The 13,750-nt window shown below is 37.5% G+C and overlaps 1 protein-coding gene across 3 annotated transcripts in view; it reads left to right on the top strand.

The window, feature by feature from the left end:
* The window catches only part of LOC128523946 (FERM, ARHGEF and pleckstrin domain-containing protein 1), a 50,893-nt gene that overhangs the window by 13,411 nt on the left and 23,732 nt on the right, over positions 1–13,750 (top strand). The window lies entirely within an intron of this gene.

The raw sequence follows: 13,750 nt of genomic DNA, 5'->3' as shown, positions 1-13,750 counted from the left end.
CAGTATTTAATAGCTATGAATTCTGGATGAGCAGGACCCGGGCCTGAATAGTGTAATTGTTGATGTCTTGCACAGAGCAGATGGGATGTTTTGTGTGTTTGTGTGTGTATGTGAGTGCTGCTTCGAGGCCTGATGTCCTCTCTACACAGGAAGTTTCCACTGGGATGCTATTCTTATCCTTCGGCTCACGTCTACTTAACTGCAATAACGTCTGAATCCTGGGCCAGCGCTCGAGTCTCTCTCATTTAAACACACATTTTGACATCAAAAAAGCCTTAGATAATGCCAAGTATACTTTTTCTCTCAGAAATGACGTGAACTTTTGAGTCTTCATCTGTGATAAGTGATATTAAAGTAGTGTTCAATGAATTTTCATTCTATTTTGTGCTGGCATTTAACTCTTTTATTCTAATGTTGAATTTGATGCAGCATTCAATCAACAGTTCTTTTCCCCTTAATGATGGAGACTGTGATAAAAAACAGGCAGTGCTTCATTAGCATAGTTTAAACGTTGTGTGAGGAAGCTTTATACCAGAGTTCTCTAGTCTGATAACCTGTCTGAACCTTGTGTCGTTCTGTGCTGCTTATACAAAAACACTATTATACTACCTACTATTTCATTCCCTTTCTTAGCATGCTGGACTTGGGTAATAAAGTTGATGGCTTCATAATTGCTGTAATATCAAGCACGTAGCAGACAGTAAAATTGTGTACAAACTGCAAAGGTGATGGATCGAAATTAGAAGCAGTAATTTTTTTTATTGCCTGCTTCTCTCGAGGTCTGCTGAGACGCGTAACGCGAAATTAAATTTACTAAATAAGAGCTGCTGTCTTCCAGCTAATTACAACACGTTCTTTACCAGCACCAGATCTGACCACATTGGATGAACTGCATTTTATTACGTTAGCACAAGCTGAGCTATATGCTAGAATGAGCTTGCAGATGGAGTAGAGTGGTAGACGATTGGAGACACCACCCCGTTGCTTCTGGATGAAAAAGTTACCATGGAAACATGGTCTTATAGAGCATGTGTATGAGCTTCAGTGTGAGTCTACAAAAAGAAATATAATAGAGATCTAACTAGGCTATTGAAAAGGGCTTGGCTCGTTTCAATTAAGCTTTATTTAACTCCACTTCTAACCAAAAATGTGTCCAGGACAGTTTCTTGCTCTCTCAATCCCCCCCCCCCTCTCTCTCTCTCTCTCTCTCTCTGTGTCTCTTGTGTGTCTCTAAGTTCCTTCTCTGCTCCTGATTAGCTTGGAAAGAGAAACGATCAAGAGATTGCATTTGCATTTGGCCCTGTGGCATTGACTGGTTCTTCTGCTTTTCTATCCAACTGAAGCTGATAACTGGTTTAAATAAGAGCTTGTGTCAATATAACCTGACAGTATGAAAAGAGCACAATATAAAATACTCACTGCTGGTGATCAGTCCTAGCCTGCCTCCCTTTAACTTTAAGCCAACCTAAACTCTCACCTTCATATTTCCTATCTCTTTTTGTAAGAAAGGAAGGCTCACATTCAGGAAATAAAAACCTGATATGATATCGCGCAAACGTGTCATATTTATAGTGTCAACACAAAAGACCTGTTTAAACTTGCGGATAAGATAACGTGTCTGATTTTTCTAAAATTCCAAAAATATCCCAGATTGACATTTCACTGGCTGATTCTTCATGTCGGCATCAGACGAGACACTCGAACAAAAACTGCACACAGCTGTGCTTATTTTTAGTTATAGTTATTATATTACCACAACGTCATTTCAAATAGAATTGCCGCTGAAAAGGCTTTGTGTTCAGATGAATAGAGAGACAAATTTACTCCAGAATTACTACTTTTCAGACTTGTAAATACTACAAATATTGTGGTTTCATTCTGGATTTAAATCTGCCGCTCTTCTTGGCAACGGCGTAATTTACAGAGCCTGATCAAGCTCGAATACGGCCGGTGTCTGTGCTCGGACATGCCGGGATGTCGTTCCATCACACTGAATGATGCTCACGTTACAAGGTTTGGAGAAGGATCAGAGTCCTCGTCCAAGTAGAAGCAGCTCAATTTTTTGGTGGCATTCTAAAGAATTGAAAGGAGCAGTTCTTCTCCAGAGGTAATAGAGAGAGTGCGAAAGAGAAAGAAGACTTAATCAATGCAAAAAATTATGCACTGCAACCGCATATATTTATGTTTTCACATTCAGAAGCATTCTCCAGCCTTCAAAATATCTCCCATGATCCTCACAGGATAGCATGTCCACTGGTACTAAGTTGCCATGACAACTGATTGCCTCTGTGTACATGTGGGTATTCTTGCCATCATTCTTGTGGTTTTCATGTCATGTATTCCAGTGCTTCTTGTCTTGGTCGTGTGTGCGACACAGGCAACAAGAACTGAATGTTACTGACCTCAATCCTCTCCCATCACGGTGTGTTTGTGTTTATTTGGGGATGGCTTTTGAGGGCTGCTGAGTGTTGAAGGATAAGGAGTTTACTTTAATCTGCACACAGTGGATTTATTGGTTCCTTTCCGTATGTGGGTGTGTGTCGTATATGAAGGTGTGTGTTTTTACTGGATCTCTCATACAAATTGTTTTATGATCTTGCAAAAGAAAACGAAATTAAACGGTATGGTATCCTGTGTTTTAAGAAGAGATTCTGTTGCCTTGCTGCTTCTTTTATGAATCAAGTAATGGATAAACATGACTGGCCAGAGTCAGTCAGGCACAAGTATCACTTTCCATTCCGTTAATTCTAATCCACAAGAAAGGAAGTGATTGATCACTGATAAGTGTTTTAAGTGTTCAAGCCTAATTATATTTTAATGTTCATCACAAATGAAATCAAAGATGCAGTTTTAATAAAAAGTTAAAGTGTTATTAAATAAGTGTATCAGTCATGTAGTTTAGTTTTTGTTTTGTTTTTTTTCTACTGTACTGTTGATTTTAGTTTCAGTTCTAGCAGCAAGGTTCATGGTTGGATGGTGGTTGTGTAACTTTAAAAATATATATATATTTGACCTTTTCAAGTATATAAATAGCTATTTAAAAAGATGGTTCTTCTTTTTTTTTTTCTCAGTTTTTCTCCCTGATTCGAGTTGGCCAATTCCTACTGAGCAGCCAGCTCCACTTTATCACAGGGAGAGTGATGTCGAAACTTAGGGTAAATCATTCAGAGGAATGTGTTGTCCTCCCTCTTTCGCATTGATGAGCTCACGGACACCTGTGATTGGCGAGTGTTGCTGTGATTTAAAGGGCAGTATGTCAACCAGAGAGCTCAGCCAGTTTTGCTCATTTGGCACAAATTTGCACTCTATTTCTGTGTTTTTCTGTCGCACCATTCAGGTGTCCTTGTATATTGTTAAATTTAAGCCAGTTGTCAGTGTGGGTGATGACAGATTTTTGGATAATCTGAAACTCTTGATGGTTTAAACGCTATCGGATTTAATGGGATTCATTTATCATTAATTATTTGCTGAGATTTGACTGACAGATTGCAGTTATGGGTAAAGTTCAGAAGCTAAAAAGGACATTGCACATGATCATGTTGGACAACTAGTTGTCTTCAGATAGGCTTATCAAGATTAAAGTTACTGTACCAGTCAAAAGTTTGGATGCGCCTAATAATTCAGTGTTTTTGTTTAGTGATTTATTTTCTACCATCTAGAACAATACTGGAGATTTTAAAACAATGAAATGACATCCTGAATGAAATAATGTAATTAAGTAACAATAACAACAGTCAGTTATTTTAAGTCATGAAGGCCAGCTGTTCTGGAATAATCGCCAGTACAGTATTTATCAGGCACTCATGAAGACCTTTAAAAATTTCCCAGCCTTAAAAATCACCAATTAACAGCAACTTAGGTTAAGAGCAGAAGTAGCAGATGCAACTGTTCAAGAAAGAATGCATATTTATGATGATCATCCAGAGATCGCTGGTTCGATTCCTGGGTGACGCTGTAACCTCTCGGAGCCGACGGTCTAGAGGGAGCTGATTGACCGAGCTCTCTCAGAGGGGAAAATGAGAGGTATTTCGTGCTCCCACATTAATTACGGCGCTACAGCCAGTCTTAGTCTTCGGCCCTCCCGACTGATTGGTAGTAGTAGCCTTAATGTGGGAGCCCCTAGTGGCGGGGAGGAATTGAACACGACTAAATTAGGGAGAAAATCGGGAACCCCCCCCCCCCCCCCCCCCCCCCCCAAAAAAAAAAAAAAAAACATTTTAGCCAACATTTTTTGATATAATACGTTCTCAATCATGAATTAAATCCATAGTTTAAGTGTAGGACATTAAGTGTCATTTCATAACCTCAGTACCATACGTACTGCTGTAACTATACCAACTGTTATGAGGGAGAATTCCTTATTAGTAGTATGTTGAATCTCAGATTTATTTTCTAAAAGACATGTCCTGGGTGAAAATGGAATATTAAATCGCAGGCATCCACCTAGATGTCTTAACACAGATTTCCAAAAGGGTTTAATCTTTGTACAAAGCATAAAAGCACGTGCCAATCTCTTGTCCACATTTCCAGCATTTATTGTCATCCAAACATCCTATTCTAAAAAGTCGAACTGGAGTGTCATAATACCTGTATCTAAACATTTTTACATACTTTTAGTGTATGTTTAAAAAGTACTGTGAATATATAAGTAAAAAATCGTGATTAGAAAAACATCCATCTAAGCAGCTGTTAAGTTCATGTTATTTACATTTACCTCACTTGTCTGATGCTTTTATCCAAAGTGACTAATAACTGAGAGAGGATATATCCAAACAGCTATCAGAGTTAAATGTCTCTATCATGACATTATATCTATAATGTCTTGCTCAAAGGCTTAACAGTGACAGCTTGGTGTACTCTTGAAGTCATTACTTTCTAAAGAGTAGTGCAATGCTTTAACCATAGTGCCTCCACTTCTGTTCTGCTGAGTGACTGAGATGGTCAGACGAGGCATAATGTAAAACGCTTTGTTAAGCAACTTTGTTTTCGCTTAATTGAAACAGAGATGGCATGTTGGTCCTGCAGAGAACATTGTCGTATTCAATCACTCAGAAAGCACAGCGTGTGAACGAAGCCACGCATCATCCCGATCCTGGTAATTACAATCAACTTGTAAGATTTATTACACACAGATGTCCTTCTGTTGGTCATTAGTCAGAAGTCTAAGGCTTGTTCTTTATCACTTTTACCAGGGCAGGTTTAATCTGTGCAGATAGCAAATATCTCTTTGCTTAGCAAAATCAATGTAACAGAAGAGGAAGAACATTTTTAAAGATTTAGTCAGAAGCTATTCAGAAAAACACATCAGATCACCACATCATAGAGTGTACTGCGACCACATGATCAAGTTACAATAGCGCTGATCATGCAAACATTTAACTAACAGCTGTATTCCTCATGTTAGCACACGTCAACTAATGTCAACACTGAGGATGCATATGGCCATTTGTTAACATACATACGTGTTTGTGTGTGTGTGAGAAAGAAAGAGAGAGCTGATGGTTATCATGTTTGTACGAGCTCATTCAGGCACATAAAGCTGTTTTTGTGCTGAACAGATGGGCTTACAAGGAAAATGTATTGCTTTTTTTTTTTTTTTTTTAATTGCAGACATCCTCTGCTTAATCAGTCTGTATATACTGTAATTAGACGCATCACCGCTGAATCTAGGGTTGAATGTTGGGGACAAATTTTTGTTTCACAGCATGAGTCATTTGTAAGGACCAGGAAAATCTCAAAGTGGAATGCAATACAGTATGTATGTCTTGCTCCTTTATACCCATAATTTCTTTTCTTTAAATAGGAGAATTAAACATAAGGGTGTAAAACAAAATTTTCAGAGCTCTTTAAGTACATGTATCTCAACATTGCAACTCCTTGCCCACTTTGATTGGCAAAGCAGCACAACAAAACCAGCCACCCAGATTGGATTCCGAGATTGGGTACATTTTGGGGGGATTTTTCGCAATTAATTTAGCCTCATCCAATTCCTACCCGATTTTAAGAATTTAAAACCACATCTAAAACTACTGAAAGAAGATTATTCGAGTAAATATTAGTTGCACATTGCTGTATGTTTGGTTGTTATTTAAACATTTTATCAATCCAGTGTAAGAAAAAAAAAAAGAATAAAGGACTTGTATTCTGCAGATTGTTGTTACTGAATTGTATCATATTGTGATCATATCGTAACCACCATATTGTGTTTAATGAAGTCCCTGATGATAAGATCTAGTAGACATTTTTCTATTGTGATTTGTATCGCAATATTACACAGCCCTAACGAAATTCTTGCTGAGAATTTTCAGACTAAATGGCAACATTAAAGATCACAACATTTTAACGATGCAAAATGGTCCAACAATATTTCTGTGTAGTACAGCAATGCTCAGCTTTGATATTTTACTTGTGCATTACCTACATTATACCAAAGATGTTTAAATTGATTTAAAATTGCAATTTTTTAAAAATGGTTTATTATTATAATGCAATTAAATATTAATGGGGATAAAATTTGTATTCTCAAAGACAGAATTAACTTTTTTTTTTTTTTTTGCAACACCTTGCAAGAAAATACATACTCAACCTCAGCAGACAAAAATAATTAGTTCTTAAGTAAAACAAAAATCTAAATAATTCCAAAAAGCTAAATTGTGGGTAATGTAAATGCTTTCTGATTATTGTAATGTATTAACTCACTGGGATGCTTTCTGCCCTGGACATTTAGCTCAGGTTAAAATTTCTTGCATGACTGCAGTAGGCGTAAATCCACCACTTTCATCACGTCTTCATGCAGTAATAATTCACACAGGCCAGTTCTCTGACTGTGTATACCATTAATCTATGCCACTACATGGGGTATGACATAATGGTGGTGTTGATCCTATAAACCACTACACGTACAGCAGAACTGAAGTTGAAGTATAGGCATGTTATAATGTCCAGTAATTGGCTGTTAGAAATGAACTACTTGCAAATTATATGACTTTAGGAAACAGTACATAGATTTTTATTATATATATATATATATAATTATTATTTTTTATGTTTTTTTCTTTTTTAAGTGGAGAAACCATCACAGTGTTCCCAGTCACTGTCCTATAATATTAATTCACTGTATCATGGATGTTTGGATTGCAGATGGTGGAAAATCATACGCTAGCTCAGGCTTCATCATGCACCAGCTGTGCGTGCAAAAGGATTCAGCTTACAAGTGGTAAGAGTTGGCAGCCAGGCATCTGAGAGGTCTGTGCAAGAGTGTGAGAGTGAATGAATGGCAAAGAGAGTGGACAAATCTAATTTTTACATAAGGATGATAATAAACATGATAAACATGATGATGATGATGAAGCAGACTTTGAAGAAGTGTATCGTTGACATGATGTTTAATACAGTTAAATACTTTCAACTGGGTACAGTACATCCTCATTATCATTTGTTTTAATGCCTCGAGCTGACAAGCTGTAGTGAAGTAGTTGGTTGTATTAAACTAATTTGAAAAGTCAAAAGTAAATGTTAAGTTTTGGGGAAAGAAAATTTGTGTTTGCCTCCAAAAGTAAGTTGTGCCGGAATGTGTGTTTTTAGTGCTCCTGAAGTCTACGGTAGTGTTGACTTGAGCCATTTGCGCTGCCGTGGGGTCACTGAGCAAACTTTACTTGAACTGTTAGTGACAGAACGTTTCTAAAGCTGGCAACAAGATTTTTTCCAACAGGAACTGGCAAGAGCAAGTTGACATGAGCATGTTAAAAGAAACAGTAATGAAAAGCAGGTTTGTTCTACGAAGAAATACACACTTCCAGAAACTACCAGTGACAGAGCAATGCTTATGCAAGAGAAACAAAAGAAGGCAGGATTTGTTTTGTAAGATGAATAGTAACTAAGCGGATTTTGTAAAATGAGCTCCAGCGTTCTCAGCAGACCTGTCCAATGACTCGGAAACGAGCCACTCTTGATAAAATACACTGTTTATTTTGGCAAATGGAGACTCCAGAGATTAATTTGAAGGAGCCAGAATGATGTCTACGAGAACTTTCATTCAATTCGTGTTGAAGCCGTCATGTAATCCTCACAAGGGGTTTTAAATATTCAGTGTATAGCACATTTAAAAAAACGAAGAAAAACAGGAGGAAGCGAAGAAAAGCTAGATTTAGGGTTTACTTTTGGCTTGGGGATTGGTGCTCTGTGGCAGAAAAATGACTGCTTGCAAATTTCTGTTCCAGCTTGGTCTTTAACTCTGCTTGACTTAAAACTGCAAGCTATTACTTTTTTGTTCTTTCATGGTTTTTTTTGTCTCTTTCCATCAGTCGCTCTGGAGACACGTTCCTGAGATTGATGTAGTGGCTCAGATAGCGTTGGTGTCCAGGTTACACATCTGTACTGGCGGTTTCAATTTGTCACTGGCAGTGATTGTGTGTGTGGCAGGTGTGAGGCTATTCCATATTGAATTTTCTGCTACAGTGCTATTTCATTTAAGATTCCCACTGACAGATGCTCAGTGGAAATAAAGAAGAGCGATGGTCCCTGCACTGTGCGTGAGGTTTTCATCCCATGTATCTTAATGATCTTTACTGGCTTTTTATAGGGCATATTTTGTCAGTATGCTAGTGAGCATGTTGGAGTTTGTTGGGGTGCCAGATGCAGTAACTGATACCCCATTCCTCTTTTGCTCTCCAGTTTTCTTATGTCACTCCCCAACAACCAGCTTTCTGCATCACATAACTTCCTCCAAGACACATGAAGGTAGCCCACCACATTTTTTTCGTACTGCTAATCATGCTGTGTCAACTGGGAATAGTGAAAATTAAATAAAATTGCTCCCTGCCCTTGAGCTTGGAGATGTCAATGATTGTCAGGTGACACTGTGATTGACAGAATAGAAAGTGTCTGGCATCCCTCCTACCCAGAGCACATTACCATTTTTGCTTCCTTTGATTTTTTGGCCAGGGCCCGCTGTGGCATTTTCAGGTCTTGAAATCACATTTCCGTCTCGTACGTTAAGCACTTTTGTGTTGCATCAGTGAAAAGTTGATTATTCTTCTACACAGTACATGCTCTTGTTTTATTTGTTCTGATCCCACAGCTTACCAATGAAAGTTTTTTTTTGTTTATTTTAGTTATTAAGTTATAGATATATTTAATGATTCTAACAGCCAGAACTGATTTATGTCAGATATTACACGTCATTTGTCATTTTTTCTCTACTAAACGAAAAATTTTTTTTTAAAGCATGTATTTCTGTAGGCTGCTGTTGTTGTTATAAATTTTACTACAGATGGGTTGTCTGGATCTCTCTTATGAACACAAAAAAAAACCTACTTGTGGCTTTCCATTTCTCTTTTTTATTTATTACTAGCAGAAGTACCCGTCATTGTAGGGAAGAGTGTTTATAGTAATAGTTTAAAGGTTCAAGGTAAAAAAAGCTTTTTAATTAGTGGTGATGCTATTTATTAATATGTTTCATTTAATATATTTATTTACATGTTGTATGGTAGAGAACCCTTTGTCACTTATTAATATAAAGAAATTACATTTTGTAATCTGTAGTATCTTAAGCCCTATTCGGACGGGACTAGTTTTCCAAACAACGTTTGAGTTTAAATTTTTTTCAGACGACGTCCGTCATTTTATGTATGCATTCGGACGGGACGTGTGAGAGAAAGACAGACATGCCAGATTCGGACGGGATTAAAATCACAAAGTACGTCTGTGAAACAGAAATTTCTCTAACGACCCACCCGTCCGAATTGGGCTTTACACCTTGTTTTATGCACCTTGTTTATGCTTCTTTAGTAATCAGCCAAATACACACTTCTTGCTCGGTAATCATAAATTGAATCATAGATGAGAAATTGAAAAAGTACAGTAGATTGGATAAAGATGTAAGTTTTTGCCTTAAAATAACTCCAGCACGTTTCAACTCACTTGCACCACTTTAGCACTTTTTTTATTGGTGAAAATATGAACTAATCCACATAAAAATATCTAGTTTAGCCTTTCCAAATTAATAACTAATAATATCTCCCTGGGGCTCTGTTAAGTGACCCATATAGCCACGCCCAACTCAAGGGAAAATGCGCTATATTTGTCTAAAAAAGCGCTGACTGCTATGACATAATCTGGTAGACATTTGATTATAATGTCATTTCTATTTAACATTTTGATTTTATTTATGGCACAGATTTAATTTCAGGCAAATACCCAACTACAGTGGTACCTTGGCATACGAATTAGATCCGTTTCGGAGACAAGTTCTTAAGGCGAAATTTGATATTGCATAGCACATCAACACACACAAATGCTTCGAAAGTTGAGGAAAATTTTCTGCAAAATTTCAGTACTTAAGATGAAAATTCTTAAGGTGGGGTGTTTGTATGCTGAGGTAATACTGTACTGCCAAAGTTTTATGTAATTATGTTCAGCGTTATGTGACAAAATCTGGCTGGACAGACATTAAGACAGACAGACAGACACATATTTTTACTGAGACTAGTTTCTCCAAAGTATGAAACATTAGGAAATCATAAAAAGAGTGACTTACCATTAACCAATAATCAAACAAAACCTTTTCTTAATATATATATATATATATGTATATATATATATGTATATATATATGTATATATATATATATATATATATATATATATATATATATATGTATATAACTGTCTGCAACACATCACACAAGCTCAAAAGACTGTATGTAAGCTTTTTTACTGTTGCTTGTGTCCCTTGGCACAATAGGATAGTAACAAAAAGTGAAGGAAAACTAATTAAATTGGTGCCTTTTCTTAATTCAAGCGCAGATGAGAAACAAAATAATTTACATGTCTGGAAAGGGCTATAAAGTCATCTCTAAATCTTTGGCCCACCAGCAGATCACAGTGAAGGACAAAACTTGGAACAGTGGCAAACCTTCCTGGGAGTGGCCAGGCCACCAAAAATACTGCAAGAGCACAGCGACAACTCATCCAGGAGCTTATAAAAGAACCCAGAACAACATTGAAAGAACAGCAGACCTCACTTGCGTCAATTAAGGTCAGCGTTCCAGATTCAACAATGACAAAGAAACGGGACAAAAATGGTAACCATGGGAGAGTTCCAAGGTGAAAGCCACTGCTCACCAAATAAAACACAATGGCTCATTTCAAATTTGGCAAAAAAATTGTTGTTCTAGAAAATAATTATTATTCCCAAGACTTTAGGGCAAATGTTCTGTGGCCTTATGAAGACAAAACTTTTTAAAAGGTGTGCGTCCTGTTATCTCTGAAGTCAAATTAACTGCAGCTTGTACAACGTGCCATAATTGATGAAACCATGAATTTTGTACTCTACTATTAAATTCTAAAGAAGAATGTCTGGCCATCAGTTCATGACCTTAAGCTCAAACGAACTTGGGTTCTGCAGAAGGACAATGATCTGAAACACACCAGCAAATTCACCTCTAAATGGTTTAAAAAAATAAAGTTAAGGTTTCTAAGTGGCCTAGTCAAAGTTCTGACTTAAATCTAATTGTAATTCCTAAACAAGTCATTCATGCTCAAAAACCCTCAAATGTGGCTGAAATAAAACTCTTTGCAAAGAAGCGTGGGCCAAAACTTTTCCACAGCAATGTGAAAGACTCATTTCCAGTTATCACAAATGCTTGATTGTAGGTGTTCCCTCCAAGGGTGGCACAACCGGTTATTAGGTTTAGCCAGCAATTACTTTTTAAATGGGGCCAGGCAGGTTTCTGCAGTTTTTTTTTCCCTTAATGAATAAAATCATCATTTGTTTGATGATCTGAACCAGTGTGACACACATGCAAAAAAAAAAAAAAAGATAAATTAGGAGAAGAAATACTTTCGATTTTCAAAGCACTGTGAGTGTGTTATATATATATATATGTATGCATGTGAAAGAGCCTGTGTGTGTGTTTTTTTTATATGAAATGCTATTCCATGTGATGTTAAGATGTGTGGGAAAGCAGGGCTCAGGTGTGCCTCATTAGTCATTACCCTCTAGCTCATCCCCTGACACCTCCCTTCCACTTCAGACTACGTCTACACCACACCCCTACCACCTACTTGCCTTTCTCTATATGAGCAGATAAATTTGTCTATTAAATATACATATGCACTCGAGTGATGACTTTTGTCATGATTTTTTGTGTATTGCTTGTATAGTAGAAAAGATTGTCATAAACATCTCGGTTAATAATGCTCCTTATGTATAGCTGAGCACTTTACAATATTGCTGATATCTTCCTAAATAACTATAAATATCCTCTTTATACAAGGTATTATTATAAGAAACGTTTAATATTTTAGCTACCAAATGCTTGCATTTGCTGTTTATACTGTCTGTAAAGAGCAGAAGCACTGACTTGTAGCTTGTCCTCACAACAACAGTCACAGACTGACCTGCAGTCTTGCGGGCCTGCTCCCATCCCCCTCTTCGCTCTATATACTCGTTATGCTGTGACCTACCAGATGTACAGTCTTGTCCAGAAGGCGACTTTTTCCCTTTGCCTGTGTGGTATGACCAGTTGCTGCGTTTGCCTTCTCGCCTCATGCCTGAGGCAGCAGCTCCCCTTCTGTCTGCAATTTTCTGCTACCCAATGTTGCACGGCTCATCAGACCCTTCGTAAATATTCTGGCTGCTTTGGCCTGTGAACCTCGCCCTCTCTTTTGCCCTGCATTACTCACTGTACAGTAGCGCAAAAATTCAGCCTGCCAGCTGTAACACAATGGCCTTAATGTTCTGCTATCAGTCCAGTTTCCAAGAGCTCAAAGTGCATAGCAGAAAGTGATCCTGGCTGTGCTGGCTGCTCTGATGACTGTTAAGAGAAAAGAGATAATGAATCACCTTGAGATCGTCAGCACAACTGTCTGAGAGATGTTTATCTGTCATGCTGGAGTTAAATTATTAGTCAGTGCTGCTTTTTTTATTTAAATACTCTATGCATTTTGTCCTAAAAATAAATTTTTTATGATAAATTTATAATCTTACATCAAGAGTACATCAGTGATTCAATAAAATGTCTTTGGCCCAAACTCTGCCATGTTTATTTTCATTAAAGGAGCAGTTTGTAGGCTTTAGGTTTTGCCCTCTGCTGGCAGGAATATGAATTGCAATAAAAAATATGGACGCCCCTTTCCTCAGTCAAAAGGTTCCTGCAAAGGGTGAAAAGCACATGTTCAAACCAGGAAGAAAATTACACGAGTTTAAATAATAATAATAATAATAATAATAGTAAAAAACAGCCATTTATTCTCAGCAGCAGAATTATGAATGAGGATTTGTAAGGTATATTGAGGAAATTATATGACTACAGTGATGATTATTATAGGTTTAAAAAACTTAGTATGACTGTCATGGTTAATTCACTTGTGTTTATTCTTTATTTGTTTATTTCAGTGAATATTTACTGCATGTGCGCACGCATGCATATGTGGCAGCATGTTTCCACTTGTGGTGTTTTTTTTGTTTTTTTTTTGCTGGCTTGTGACCTCTCAGTAATTGAGTGGGCTGCATGTTCGCCTGGATTTATGTGTCAGTTCCTTGTGCTGGTGAAAAAGGGGAAGTGGAGAAGGGAAAACAGAAGGTGAGAGAGATGGAGAGGAGAGGCGGGAGAGAGGGTAGGCAAAAGGAGAAAGAGCGTTTTGTGGGAGAATAACAGAGAGGGGTTGAGAGCAAGTGAGAGGAGGAAGGACTTCATGCTGAGTTAGTTCTGGTTTTGGCACAAAGGCTGCTGGTGATTTTGGCAGTA

This window comes from Clarias gariepinus, chromosome 5, assembly GCF_024256425.1.
Source record: "Clarias gariepinus isolate MV-2021 ecotype Netherlands chromosome 5, CGAR_prim_01v2, whole genome shotgun sequence".
In the NCBI taxonomy this organism is placed as follows: domain Eukaryota; kingdom Metazoa; phylum Chordata; class Actinopteri; order Siluriformes; family Clariidae; genus Clarias; species Clarias gariepinus.
Note: the sequence above shows the minus strand (reverse complement) of the source record. Positions and strands in the feature narration are given on the sequence as shown.